Source organism: Heterocephalus glaber, unplaced genomic scaffold (genome assembly GCF_053883595.1).
Source record: "Heterocephalus glaber isolate CG9 unplaced genomic scaffold, H.glaber_assembly_v1.0 deba00000738, whole genome shotgun sequence".
NCBI lineage: Eukaryota > Metazoa > Chordata > Mammalia > Rodentia > Bathyergidae > Heterocephalus > Heterocephalus glaber.
The window spans coordinates 2155215-2170667 of record NW_028258161.1 but is presented as its reverse complement, the minus strand read 5'-3'; the positions used below and the strand labels follow the sequence as shown (position 1 = coordinate 2170667).

At 43.0% G+C, this 15453-nt stretch overlaps 1 long non-coding RNA gene and 1 pseudogene across 1 annotated transcript in view; one reads left to right on the top strand and one right to left on the bottom strand.

Moving 5' to 3' along the window:
• Nucleotides 1-15453, bottom strand: part of LOC101719925 (uncharacterized) — a 142376-nt gene that overhangs the window by 123895 nt on the left and 3028 nt on the right. The gene's annotated exons all lie outside the window — the stretch shown is intronic.
• LOC101712832 (protein SDA1 homolog pseudogene) lies at nt 4590-6487 on the top strand (annotated as a pseudogene).

The window sequence follows — 15453 nt, the reverse complement described above, 5'->3', positions numbered from 1 at the left end:
AAACACTGTCTTTTCTTGTCCTCTCCTTGGGGAACTCTTTTCATCTTTTACTTTCCCTTTCTGCTGCAAGCTCCTCTTCCCCATCTCTCCTATCTTCCCTAAGCACTCTGTTAGGATTTCTGCTACATTACTTCAACTTCTATTCTAATTATCACTTTCTCCCTACACTGTGGGCTCCCACTGGGCAGGTGTGGTGTTCAGCACATCTTTGAACCTCCAATGCTCAGCACAGTGCCTGGAATGAGGTAAAGGTACATCTGTCATAAATTATTGATCAATAGGCCTTTACTTATCACTTTCTTGAGATACATCCAGGATTCTGGGGACAAAGGTGCTCAGAGGAGACTGAAAGTGTTCCAGAAACAAATACATCATCTTTTCCACTCAAAATTACCTCCTCTAATTTATCCGTGCTTAGCCTCACCATGTCAAAACATTTATAAATTTGACAGTCTGTTCAAGGCACTAAGAAGGACGTGATTCACCCTCTTATTCTGATGAGGAAACTGATGCCTCGGAAGGATACATTACTTTCCCAGGATTATGGTGTGAGCTAGTGACAGAGAAGCTGGATCCACTCCCAGCCTGGCTCACTCTCCAGCGATGCAACCCATCTGCTCCTTTGAGCATAGGCCACAGTTGCCCATCCCTGCCTAAAGGAAGTCAAGATTAATAGGACTTTTGTGCTGCACTCTATGTATCCCCCTGTATTTCTGAATTTTCTGATGATTTCCACAGTGGATAAAGTGCTGAAGTCTCCTTGGCCCTGCAGGAACCCTGTTTGCTGCTCTGCCCCCTGGACCTTCTGGGCATTACTTTTACCTCCACCCAAGCACTCCATCTTCTTTACTTCTCTCCCTAAATGCTAATAAAATGGAAAGCAGGGTGTATTTGAATAAAAATTTAACAGGTATAGCCAGACAGGCCAACAGCCCGGTGAGCCCACTCCGGTTCACATTTTCACAGCCATCTAATCTCCAAGACATAGCCTATTAGTTCCACCAGGACAGTTTCTTCCAACTAGAAGATGTTGAGGATCATCAGTCTAGTACTGGGCCTGAAACTGGCCCCTTTTTTCTTGTTTCACACATGTTTTATAACACCAATTTCCCTCATCTGTCCTTTGGCTTTATCGTTTCTATTCAGTTATCTTCACTTTAAACTTCCGCCTAATTGTCCCCACATCTCTATCAAATTTGGACAGAGAAGATCTGGCTTGCTTTTGCCTCTAATCCTTACCCTGAGAACTGCCTTTGGGTTTGCCATGCTCAGGTCCCTTCACTGTCTGTCATCTAGAAGAGGAGCTGAATTTCCTTCCATTGATTATTTATTTTTTTCATTTGCTTGCTGCCATATTTGAATTTCCTCCTTTTCAAGTTGAAAATTGCTCATTCTCTTTAGACCTTTGCCAAATTTCTCAGCTTTGCATTTACTTTTTCTATCTCCACAGCATATTCAGAAAGTTGCTGAACTATTGGATGGTCCTTGACCTCCAACAACCAAGAAGAACAATCAACTTTGTGCAATGCTTCCTTGATTTGGAATTAAGTCACAAAGTTTGGGGACACTGAGAAAGCTTTACTCCCTTTAATTAGGAACAACAATATCTGGCATTGATAAAACCTTTTATATGCATTACGCCTCTTAGGACAACCATATGAGGTAATCAGGTCAAAGTTGTTTCTAGCAGTAACAAAAATAATTACTTATTCCAATTATAAGTGCTCACAAAGATTTCTGCCTTGGGTCATGTTTGTTTACCCCAGGGTGGTCTCAGGTCTTCCTTCTCCTTGAGAGAAAATTGGTTTGATTCAAATGCCCATTCTGTGCTCTCAGAAAATCCATTCCTCTTTCCAAAATTTCTAACTCCAAGGATTTAGGTTCCATAGCTCTCTTGATTCTGATTTCATGTCACTTCTCAACTCTTGATCTCCTTTATGAGTCATAGTTATTCCTACATCTTTGTCATAGAATTGACCCAGACATGGAACTCAACTCTATTCTTCAATGCATACACACACACGCGCACACACACACACGGGAAGGGAGTTGGGGGGCTTTGTATATAAAGAAGACTGTGTTGAACGTGTGGAGACACAAAAGAGTAGGCTTTTTACATGAAAGAATAATATAAACCCCTTTAGAACTGATCATGAGAGCTTCCCTGGATGACCTCCTGCCCATTTTGGTAGGAGCTATGATTTGGATCTTGAGTATTTCTCCAAAGACCCATGTGTCATGGGCTTCATCCCTCATTTGGTGCTACTGGGAAGTGGTGGAAACTTTAAAAGCTGGGGCCTGCAGGCATGGTGGCATACACCTATAATCCCAGCACTCAGGAGGCTGAAGCAGAAGGATCAAGAGTTTAAAGCCAGCCTGGACTACATAGCAAGACCCTATCTCAAAACAAGCAAGCATATAAAACATCCAAAGAAAGGGGTGAGGGGACTAAAGAAAAGTCTTTGAGTCACTGGGGACACGCCTTTGAAGTGACTTGTGGGACCCTGATCTCTGTCTTTCTCTCTTTTGCTCCCTGGCCATGAGGTGAATAGTCTTGCTCCACCACATGCTCCTGCCATAATATGCAAAAGCCACAGGGCCATGTGAGCATGGACTGAAATCTCCAAGACTGTGAGGGAAAATATACCTTTTCTATTTGTAAGTTAGTGATCTCAGGTATTTGTTATAGTAACATAGAGCTAACTAATGCTATAGGTCATCCACCCTCTACTCTCTCCCTTGACTTCTCTTTACTGTATTCTTTCCCATCCCCCAAATTCATATTCATTTCTATGGGAGAGCCAACAAGTATCTTTTTACCAGGCCTTGAATTCCTTGTCACTGAATGTTCATCTTCAGTTCCAGGTAGCTATCAAAATGTTTCCCAAGACAAAACTAGGAGGAGACCTGGAGACAGCCATGAAGATAATCTTTTAAAATTACAAATACAAATAGGAAAATTGAGACTTAAAGAATTTCTGCAACCTGTTCAAGCCCAGAGGCATTAATAGCACTACCAATCTTTTGTTAGCTGAAAGACACAAAGCTTCAGAGATAGAACTTTCCAATAAAGCTCCCTGTGCCAGGATATGGGCCTATTTTAAGATACAATCAATTGTTCTTTGAACACTTTAGGGAAACAGCAAGGCTTTCTCCATCCAGCTCCATGGGGGGGGGGGGGTGAAATGGAATTGTGACGTGTGGCCTGCTCAATGATTATCTCACACTGGATTGTGGGTGTTATCTCCCACTGCCTCAGGAAGTGTAAATACTAATGTTGTTTGGCCTCCACTGTGTACAATACTTATTGAATGACAGATAAAATTAGCTTCTATTACAGTAAACACAATAGTCAATGTAAAGAGATTCTCAGGTTTTCTCCTTTACTTTTGTATTATTTTTCTTCCTATACTGTTCATTTCCTCTATTATAATATGAACTGGGTTTGTTTTCTACTCATAAATCAATATTATTTCCAGCAGTAATAAAAAAATAATTACTTATTCTGATGGTAAATGCTCACAAAGATTTCTGCCCTCACCGTGTTTGTTTAGCCTGGACCAAGGCCTGTGTTGGATTTTAAGCAAACATAGCACAAGTAGCAGTCCCCAAACAATTAATCCCTAATGATCCTGTCACTGGTCAATCAAATCTGCCTGTTGTATCTCCAGATATTTGTTCCCACAAATTTGAGCCGGACAGTGCAAGAAGGTGGGACCTGGAACTGATGCAGTGTGATCCTTAATTGTGATATATCAATTTGACTTGAGGAAGAACTACCTAGCAGATTAGTAAAGTTCTAGGTGTGTCTGTGGATGATTAACATATAGGCCAGCAAACAGAGGGGAAGACCCACCCCTGATGTGGGTAGCACCAACTAATAGGTTTGTAGGCTGGACAGAATAAAAAGAAAGGAAGAAGAAAGAAGATATCCCTTTTCTTAAAACTCCAGTCTTTGTGATTGCCTTTGAATATTGGTCTCCAGTTCTTCCATCACAGATTCTTTAGCTTTTCAATGCAGACTCTTTGGATTTCAGACACAGACTTGCACCCAGTGACTCTGCAGTTCCAAACATTTGACCTTTAAGTGCTGTTGCATCCTCTGGCTCTCCGGCATGAAGGTGGACATTTTGCATTCTTCTGTCTCTGATCTGGCAGACAGCCACTGGGACTCCTCTGATCCCGTAAGCTTACCTCATAAATCCCATGCGTAATCATGTATATATTTTATATTGGAACTGTTCCTCTAGAGAACCCTAACTAATGAACATGGAGATCTCAAAGCAAATATAACACAGGGCCCACAAGAATAACACAGTGTCAAGCTGAAGTCCCAGCCTTGGCTGGGTTCAAGCTTTTCTAGAACTGCTCCTCAAGGAGCCAGACTGCCGCCAACCTGTCCAGCAAAAACAACAACAAGCTCCCCAGCAACCTGCTGCAGTTACAGAATCTGACCAAGCAAGACCCACCAACCTACATCCAGGAGTTTCTTCAGTAGTATAATCACTACCAATCCAATGTGGAGATTTTCAAGTTACAACCAAATAAGCCCAGCAAAGAACTGGCAGAGCTGGTGATGTTTACGGCTCAAATTGGTCACTGCTACCCGGAACATCTAAGTAACTTCCCTCAAGAGCTAAAAGATCTTCTCTCCTACAATCACACTGTCTTAGAGCCAGATCTGTGGATGACATTTTGCAAAGCTTTGATCTTGCTGAGAAATATGAGTCTCATCAGTCCATCGAGTTTGCTGGAGCTCTTTTTTGAACTTCTGCATAGTCATGATAAGCTTCTGTGAAAGACTTTATACTCACATATTGTGACTGATACGAAGAATATAAATGCAAAACACAAAAACAATAAAGTGAACATAGTACTACAGAATTTCATGTACACCATGCTGAGAGACAGCAGTGCAACTGCAGCCAAGATGTCTGTGGATGTGATGATTGAGCTGTACAGGAGGAACATCCGGAATGATGCCAAAACCGTCAATGTTATCATGACTGTATGCTTCTCCAAAGTCACCAAGATACTGCTTGCTGCTCTGATGTTTTTCCCTGGGAAAGATGAAAATGAGAAAAAGGACAGTGACTCAGAGTCTGAGGATGAAGGACCCACAGCAAGAGACCTGTTAGTGCAATATCCCACAGGGAAGAAGAGCTCCAAAAATAAGAAGAAGTTGGAAAAGGCAGTGGAAGTGCTCAGGAAACAAAAGAAGAAAAAGCCTGAGGTGTTTAACTTTTCAGCTATTCACTTGATCCACAACCCCCAAGATTTTGCAGAAAAACTACTAAAGCAGCTAGAAAACTCAAAGGACAGGTTTGAAGTGAGGATGATGCTTATGAGCCTTATCTCCAGATTGGTAGGAATCCATGAGCTTTTCTCTTCAATTTCTACCCCTTTCTCCAAAGGTTTCTACAGCCCCACCAGAGAGAAGTAACAAAGATCCTTCTGTTTCCTGCACAAGCCTCTCATCACCTTGCACCCCCAGAGGTCATTCAATCATTGCTCATGTCTGTGGTCAACAATTTTGTGACTGATAAGAACTCTGGGGAAGTCATGACAGTCAGTACCAATGCTATAAAAGAGATAACAGCACAATGTCCTCTAGCTGTGACTGAGGAACTTCTCCAAGACGTGGCTCAGTATAAGACACACAAAGATAAGAATGTAATGATGTCTGCTAGAACTTCGATCCAGCTCTTCCGGACACTGAATCTTCAGATGTTACAGAAGAAATTCTGGGGCAAACCTACAGAAGCTTCTGTAGAAGCAATAGTACAAGAATATGGTGAATTAGATGCTAAAGATTACATCCCAGGAGCAGAGGTTCTGGAAACTGAGAAAGAAGAGGATGCTGAAAATGGTGAAGACAAGTGGGAAAGTACCAGTCTCAGTGAAGAAGAGGAGGCCGATGTGCACCACTCCTCTGACGAAGAACACAAGCGATTTCCCAGAAGCTGAGCAGTATGGCCACAGAGGAGTGAAGGGCCAAGGCTGCAGTCGTCAGCACCAGCCAGGTCTTGACTCAAGAGGACTTCTGGAAAATCTGCATGGCCCAAATGAGGAAAGAGCTCGCTGCTGCCCCTGGGAAAGCCCAAAAGAGGAAATATATTGAAATAGACAGTGATGAGGAGCCCAGGGGCGAATTACTGACTCTTCAAGACATTGAACCCCTTCATAGAAAGCCTAAGTCTGACAAGGAGACACGACTAACAACTGCAATGGCTGGAAAGACAGATTGAAAGGAATTTGTGAGTAAGAAAACCAAAATGAATCCATTTTCCAGTTCTACAAATAAAGAGAAGACAGAACAGAAGAACTTTATGATGATGCCATACAGACAGAATATTCGGTCAAAAACCAAGTGATCCTTCCGAGAAAAGCAGCTGGCACTGCGAGATGCACTTTTGAAAAAGAGGAAAAGAATGAAGTAACTTCCAAGCAAGTTTTTCATTCCAAGGAGAATGCTAAATTTGTGCAATTACTCCAAAAATCAATAAATGTAGGATATTTATTTACATTTTTTAAAAAAAGAATAACAGTGTCAGGAAGGTCTGGCCTCAACACCATAGCCTTCAAGATTGAATGGTAGATGTGTCCCAGCACAGGCCAGCACAGGGATAAGTCCAGCAGCAACAAGAAAGCAGTAAAACGCAAGTCTAGGAGCAAGCAGCAGGGTCCAGGTACCAAAGCAGAGTTCAGGAATCTGGTGCCAATCTAACGAGGGCGGGGGGGGAGGAAGGCAGCACAACTAGAAGCACTGGATACCAGGCAGATTACCAAGAAAAGGTCCCAGACACATTCACTTGTTGTACAAGTATTTTTTGAATAAGCTTTATATATTTGGCATTGTTCTGAGGGTTGAAGAAACAGCAAAGATAAATATAGTTCCTATATTCATGGAGTTTATTATCTAGCAAGGGAGATAGACCTTAATTAAATAATCAGAGAAATGATTAATTATTCACATGACAGGTGTCATGGCTTAGGTTAAGATATCCACCAAAGTCTCATGTGTTCAGAGTTGGAGTTTTTGGAAGGTAATTGGATTGTGGGGATGCTATACTCACCAGTGATGAGTCCAGAGATGAATGTTCTGTTAGGATTTGGGGATAGGTTGGAAGAGGTGGGTCCCTGGGGGCATATATGGAAGGGTATATTCTTGTCCCTAGTTCCTCCCCTCCACTCTCTTCCCTTCTCTCTGTTTCCTGGCTGCCACAGTTGAGCAGATTTTCTCCTCTAGGCCCTTCCACTGTGCCATTCCTGCCTTGGAGCTAGGTGGCCATGAACTTAAGTCTCTGAAACGATGAGCCAATAAACCTCCCATCCTTCAAGTTGTGGGTCTTGGGCATTTTGTCCCAGCAATAGAAAAGTGGCTAAGACAATAGATGACGTGAAAAAAGGAAGCTGTATAGATGGAACAGAAAAGATAGAACATGGTGCCTGAGGGCCCAGTCACGACCCTGGCCAGACTGAGAATGAGCTCCCTAGAGCAGTGAGGAGCCACTGAAATGCTTTTCCAGAACAAGTGACATGAACTTATTCTTAAAGATCATTATTGGCGAATGGGAAAAAATAAGAGACAAGAGAGACTATGTAAAGGTGCAAATTTCCAGTGATGAATGTCATTATATTGTACACCTAAAATGTCCCAATAAAATTAATTTTTAAAAAAGATAATTATTGGTTGTTGTGCTTTAAAAAAACGTACTTTAGGGGCAGGGGACATGCAGAGAAACCAACTGGGAGGCTCAGGGGAATGAGAAAGTGGCCAGTTTTCAGTGCTGGAAACCCCAGGGAAAGGATGGAGACTCTGTCCAGGACCAGAAATTAGAGTGGGCACTGGGTCTTGGGAACAAAATTTTAGGCCAGGTTCAGCCCACAATCAGGGTACCTGGCATGGCTGAGGCTCAGAGGGTGTGGCTAGGTCTCATTAATAGCCCTTAGTAAGCAGAAATTCGATGGTACCAGCAGGGGCAATACTTAGCCTATTGAGTGGCCAGTGGTTTCAGTGGAGGGAGAGTTTTCCAAGGTCTGCTGTAATAGAGAACCGCAACTGGGGAGGCTAAAAACAATAGCAATTTAGTCAATCACAGCTCTAGAGAATACAAGTTTAAAATCCAGGTGCTGGCAGGGGCATGATCCCCCTGAGCCTCTGGGTGGAAGCTCTCCCTGTTTCTTCCTAGCTCCTAGCCATCAATCCTTCCTAGCAGTGGCCATCAATTCTTGGCATTCTCCGGTCCAGTCTCTGTCATCACACAGTTCTCTGTCTCTTTGTCTGTGTGTGTAAGTGTGTGTGTGTGCACGCGCACGTGTGTGTGTGTGTGTCTGCCTCGTCATATGACTGTCTTCTCATAGGGAGTTCAGTCAGAGTGGATTAAGGATACACCCTACTCCAGGACCTCATCTTAATTACATATGCAACAAAACCATATCCATTCATAAGAATTGGGAGCTAAGATTTCAATATATCTCTTGGGGGCCACAATTCAACAAAAGAAAAAGAGGGTTATTGAAGTGAGGACCAGGAGGACCTGACCCACTTCTTCACACTTTACAGCCTCTCTGCCCAGCAAGCTCTGTAAGAATAATGACCTTGATGAGACTTTAGCTTCTGCCATTCCCCTTTCTTTTCTGAAACAATTATAAAACAGTCTGACATAGACACTAGGATACAAGAGTGAAAAATATACAGTAGTGATATATACATACTAGGAGCAGAATACACATTCCTGGGAGACACTGACACATAAACAAGGTTGCAAGACACCTTGACAATCACTAATACAGAAAAATATACACAGCAGCAAGTGTAACAGTGAAGCTTAATTGTCAGCTTGACTGCACTGCAACTCCTTAGAGGTGATTGGATGGTGGGAGCACTATACTAATCATTGGACTAACCCACTGATGTTCATGGCTGAATGTGCCATTAGGAGGCAGGACTCAATTGGAGGTGGGTCACAGGGGGCATGCCTTTGTAGGATATATCTCTCACAGTTGCTCTTTCCAAACTGCTCTGCTTTCCAGCCACCATGAAGTGAGCAGCTTTTCTCTGCCACACCCTTCTGCTATGCCTTTTCTGCCTTGGAGCCAGCCAGCACTGGACTGAACCTCTGAAATCTTGAGCCAAGTTAAACCTTCTCCTTTAAGTTTTCAGTCTGGAGTATTTTGTCTGAGCAATGGGAAAGCTGACCAATACATCAAGGAAAAGGAAAAAGATTCCTCTCTGCCTGGGAGAGTGCTACTAGGTGGAGGGGAGCAAGGAGGCTTTAAACCTGCATGGAAGGGGTGACACTTAAAGGGTGAACACTCTCCATGGAGAAGGGACCTTAGGAATGGGGAATAACCATGTGTTGGACATTCATGCATCCATTATTCATTAAATGCCAGGCACTGTTAAGCATTTCAGATAAATTAGTGAACCAGAATTTATAACCCCTCCTCTCAGGGAGCTTACATGTTTATGGCATGGAAATATTAAAAGCACATGAGGTGAAGACTGTTGAGGGAATGCTGAGACCATCAATATGGCTAAATGTGAGTGGGGAGGGTTAGAAGTGAGCCTGCAGGGGAGGAAGAGGCCAGATTTTGAGGTCCTTTTCATCACAAGAAGGAGCAAAGATCACAAGCAGACCATTTCCCTGGCTCCCACGGGGATAAGAGCAGTATTTTATCTATCAGTGCCTCTCAGCCCTTAACACTATGCCTGACACACGGCAGGTGCTCAGCAAGTGAATGACTGACTGACAAATGAATGAATGAATGTTTTAGACACGCCAGGGAACAAGAATTGTGTTTCAGAAAGATAATTCTGAGTGTAAGCTTTAAAAAAAATGGATGAAGACAACAAAATCAGCTAGAAAAAAACTGCAATTCTCTAGATCTGTGACTGTCATTTAGGTGCGTTTGTTTATTTATAAATGATATAGACTGATACCACAAAACTAACATATTCATTAATAAAACATAGAAAAATAGAAGTTTTAGGAGAAACATTTAAAATAAAGGAAAAATAGACATGGTACTATTTTCTTCCTCTGCTCCAGGGAAGACCATTGTGGAGACCAGACACCTACTGATGGACCCTGAAAAGAGGACCAACAGCTGGCTATGCCTTTCATATAGCAAAGGACTAGACAGGAGCCAGCCCTGCTAACAAGGGCACCTGCAGGATTATATGGGCACTGACATGCTGCTCCAACACTGAGCTAGACAAACCTGAAAGCTAAATCCTACTATCTGACCCAGGAGAAGGAACTGTGGTGAAACATACCTTGCCCAAGATTAGTTGGAATTTAGATGAAAACCCAACAGTATGGTAAGAAGAGAATGAAAAGGGAAGGTGTCTAGAAGAAATGTGAATGAGGCCAAAGCAAATCTAGAGAAGGTAACTACCTTCTGCTGAGGGTGTTGATAAACCTGGGTCTGCCTACACATGGCTGCAAACTGTGCAACCAACTCACAGTGTGTCTTGGCTGCTTTTTCTTGTGGCTGGGACAAAATACCTGATACTTTCCTCCTTAAAGGAGCAAGGGTTTGTTTTAGTTCACGGTTTGTAGGGGTTCCAATACATATTCAGCTGGCTCCAAGGAAGGGTGGCACAGCAGAGTGGCATGGCAGAGGAGAAACAGTCCATGGCAAGGCAGACAGGAAGCACCAAGCAATGAGCCTCCCTTTCCCTTTCATCCCATCCAGGCTACAAGCCTATTGGATGGTGCCACCCACACCCAGGGTGGGCCTTCCCATTATCCACACCCAGAACTACACTAAGCTAATCAGTAGTCTAATTTAGTTATCACATATCCTTAATCCATATTAATACACCCTAAATCCAGCTGGCTCCAAAAAGCCCCTCCTATGAGTGCATGAGGGGGGACATCTAAATACAAGCCATAACACAGTCATGAAAATGAAACAGCAAAGGGAGGGGTGTCACTGGGAGGCCCATGCACTCTGGAAATTCCTGTAGGCAGGGATTATGTTTTCCACCACCTACCCACACTTCACATTGCCCACCACATGTAATGCTAACAATGCTTACTACCATTTAGAGTACCTATTCCAGTGCAAGGCATTATACCCAGTGATTTACATCAGTTAACTTTTGCAGAAACCTTATGATGTTCCCCTTATTCTCATTTGATAAGCAAAGAAAATGAGGCCTAAGAAGATTGAGAAAACAGCCAAAACTTGTCCAAACTGAGATTAGGACCCAACAGCATTAGCTTTTCGTTATATCTCCTCTACCTTTTTTAGACACTGGGTCTGCAGGCTCTGAACCCAGACCCCTTTTTAGGCTTGTCTCTCCCAACTCTGATCCCCAATGTGCTATGTGCAGCCATACTAGGCTTCCTGCAGCTTGCTGAATCCATATCTCCTCCATCATGCTTCTCAAACTGGAATACCAATGCTGCTAGTCTTGGGGCCACATCAGAAACCAAATTCTCAGTCCCACCGCAGATGTACTGTACTGAATCAGAATCTGCATGTTAGCAGGCTCCGCAGGTAATCTGAATAGGCCCTGTAACTTGAGCTCTTTCCTTCACTGCTCATCATGCCACCTTTTATTCATTATCATTTGAGCATGCACAAAGTGCCAGGTACTGTGCATAGATCTTAGGACGCAAGCAAATCAAATATGATACATAAACTCAAGATAATGATAATACAAATAAATTCTATTTTGTGAACAAGAACAGGATGTAGTATCTTCTATGCTTTAGCATCTCCAAGCACCAAGAAAAGGCTCGATGATATTTCTGGAAGAAGGTAAAGGAGAGGAAGGAAAGGGATAAAAAAGGAAGAAAGAAGAAACAAGAGGAAAGAATAAATTAAGCTATGATTTTAAAATGACAACTCAAATGATGTGCGTCCAACAGGGGCAGCCCCATAAAGTACCCTCACTAATACCTCAGTACCCTAAAATCAAGGTCACAATAGCCCAATTCACCAAACTGGCCTCTTCCCATGTGACTCACTTTAAACAATGATATTGTTCTTTAAACTATTGGTCTAGAAATTTTGAATTTATCCTTGACTCTCTTCTTCGGTCTTTCTACAAACCTATCATAAAGTCCCATTATTCCACTCATTCCGATGTTTCAGTTACTCAGGGGCCACAGTATGTTCTGAGAGGCAGAAAAGATCCTTTATGAGTGCTGTGCTCACAGAAGCTCTCGTGAGAACCAGGGGCCATCACTGTGTGGACAGAGTTGGAATGTGTGGCCCGGTCACTTACCAGTTGTGACCTTGGGGAAGTCTCTTATTCTTTGCCACTGCACCTTTACCTGTAAAACAGAATAATGATGTTACCTCACAGACATATGTGAGAAATAAATGACACACACTCCACTGTCACTGTAATTGACAGGGGACAGAGTTGGATTTGAATGTGCAGTCAGAGGAAAAGGTTTAACCAAAACAGGGAAGACAACTCCTAAGAAAAAGCTGGGTCACTGCTTGGGCTGAGACTGGGTGAACAAAAGAGGGAAAGAAAGCTAGAAAGATGGGCTCGCTGGGGTCCTGACATGAAGCACTACATACCAACCCAAGAGATTTGTGGCGGGTTTGATGGTTAACAAGAGAGCAACGAAGGTTTCTACAGCAGGAAGAAACATGACCAACATTTTCTCTGACTTGATGTGCTACATGAGAATGGCAAAAGAGAACAAGGTAGAGCCCGGGATGGTTTAGTTTCAAGCGTGAGAAGACACTCCAGTCAGAAACAGGGGTGTCAGTAGGAGACTGGCTGGCAGGAAGAGGGGAGTGAGCTCAATGCTATGAAGGGGATGCTATGAGCTCAATGCTATGAAGGGGATGCAAACGCAGACACCTAGCGGGAGGATGGATGGGGTGGCCTCCAGCTGAGGAGAGATGCTGGGCTGGCAGGGCAGTCTTGGAAGACATCCACGTGAATAGTAAGTCAAAAGTCAAAAGTCAAAAGCATGGGCAAATGCCCCGAGGAACTTCAGGCATAGGAGCAGAGGCCCTTAGGAGACAGGGAAAATAGGAGGAGAGAGAGAAACTAAGAGGAGAATCAAGAGAATCAAGATTCTGTGATCATAGAGTTAAAGCAAGAAAAGAGCACTAAACCCTGATAAGGACAGAGTAAAAGACCTTGAAAGTAGCAGAGATGGAAACAGAGGACCTTTAACAGGACAGCTGAGGAACCAGGGCATTCAGTTTTGTAGTTTCCATAGCCTAATATAATGCAAGACTGGCTAAATACTGGCTATGTGAAGCAGCACTCACACCTTGGGCTAAGTGACTTTGGCAAAGCACCAGAGTCCACTGCCATGGCCCATACCATTGCCGTGGTCCATACCATGCTGAGCTTCTTAGCCTGGAAAAGAAATCATGGTGGTCAGGGCAATTCCCAACCAAAAATGAGTGTGTCTTTCATTTTGCACTCTTGGAGCTTGAAGGATCACTTAACCTCCTGCCTGTCTTCAGGGCATCTAACTTAGATCAAAATCCATCTCTCTTTTTAAGTTTCAGAGGCAGTTCCTCGAGCTTTCATAGTCTGTTCTACAGTTTCTGAAATTCCTCACCAAGGTTAACAAGAAAATAGGCCCTTGTAACCCAGCATTTCTAAAAAGCACACTTGACAAATTGAGTAATGAGTTAATCAATAGGAAAAATAAAGTCAGAAATCGCCCTCTTCAGAAAGGACAGAGTGCAGGGTCACCCGTAGCTGAGGGAGCAGATTGTGACAGATGTGCTGGGGCCAGTACCCTGGAGAGCCTGCTGCAGGGCCCTGGCTTGGGGAACTGAGGAGTTCCGTCATGCCCAAGAACATCAAAACTCAAAGTACAAAGGCGCCTTTGTGCTGCAACCCGTGAATAAACTCCAATGAAGTTATTCATAAGGAATGATTGTCGTCAAGGTCTTGTCATTGGAGTTTTTCCAATTCTTGGTGCCTAGAACTTACAGTTCTTCCAATTGCACATAGTGGTCAAAGACGAAAAGCTTCACTTACCATTAGGGAGACACACTGAGAAAAAAGAGTGAGAAGAGAAAGAGATACTGTACAGAAGAGCAGGGATAAAAATGCATGCTTATTGTAGGTAATTAAACAACTTACAGAGCTTATAGGGAAGGCATGGGGAATAAAGCTTTATTAGATTTCTGAGAATACTTTTAGTTAGTCCAATGTTTATTGAGCAGTTCTTTGGGACCAGGCACAAGATGGGGCACCAGGGCATGCTGGCACATTCTCCTGAGGAGGGAACAACCCACTGGGGAAATCAGCATGAGCAAACAACTGTGGAACAGCACGGAAGGTGCTGGCAGAGGAGAGTATGTGATGCTACTAGAGGCAGGGAAGACTCACTATGATGAGACAGAAATTAAAGGGGTTAGGGGCATGGCTCCATGGTACAGTTCTTTCCTGGCAAGCATAAGGCCCTGGTTCCATCCAGGCCCAGAAAACTGAAAGGGAAAAAAAGAAGAGCCACACGGAGAAGCTCTTGTACTTCTGAGGACTTCATCTGAGCTATATGCAGCAATGCATTGGTATTTGCCAGCTGGATATTTAGGAATGATATAGGTCTCCAATGAGTGCCCTGAAAGGTCCCTGCTACGAGGTCATTTGCTGAGACACAAATCTGAATGGGTTGCTTAGAGGCCAGAGAGCACTTATCAGCCACATAAACAGTGGATAGAGCATACCCACCACCTGGCATTTCTCTTCTCATTGACATCTACACAGCAATTATCACACTGTGTTTAACTTTTTTTGTCTTTGCAGAGTCAGGAAAAGATGGAATTGATAAGGTAAAGATATAAGGCAATGAAGTAAGGAGTTTAATGGCAAAATTTATTTAAATACCCTTAGAAATTACCTTGGGCCCATATTTACAGAACCATTAAGAGCCTGAAAGGACTCCTTACATTTTCTAGTTTCACTTCCTTGCATTTTATGGAGAAAATTATACACCATGGTGACATTCATGAATTTGGGGCCTCACCGAGGTCATGGATGAAGCCTTTGAGAATGTCAAGGGCCCAAGTTTGCGGGTTATGAATTATATTTTATTGGCATTCTACTGGATATAACAAAGTCTTAAGTTTGAAAAAAGAAGATATATTGTTCCCTACATGATTTTTCTATAATATGAGGAAAGCTACCATTCTGTTTATGAAGGCTGTAGCGGACAAAGGAAATAGTTATCCACAAAACTGCTGCCTGATAAGTAACTCAAATTAGAAAGATGATCCAGTTCCCAACTGAATGCTTTTGTTTTGGTCTATTTCCTGGAAACTAGTAATCCCTGAAATTCAAACTCTGACCCTTCTCCCAAGTAGCTTCCAAGCATCTCCAACTTAACATTTTACCCATGGACTCAACTTGTTTATACTTCTATCTCCTTCTGACCATATGTATTTGATCACCAAAGCTGGAAAACCCAGAACTGGCTGAGACCTTCCTCTGACATCTAATTA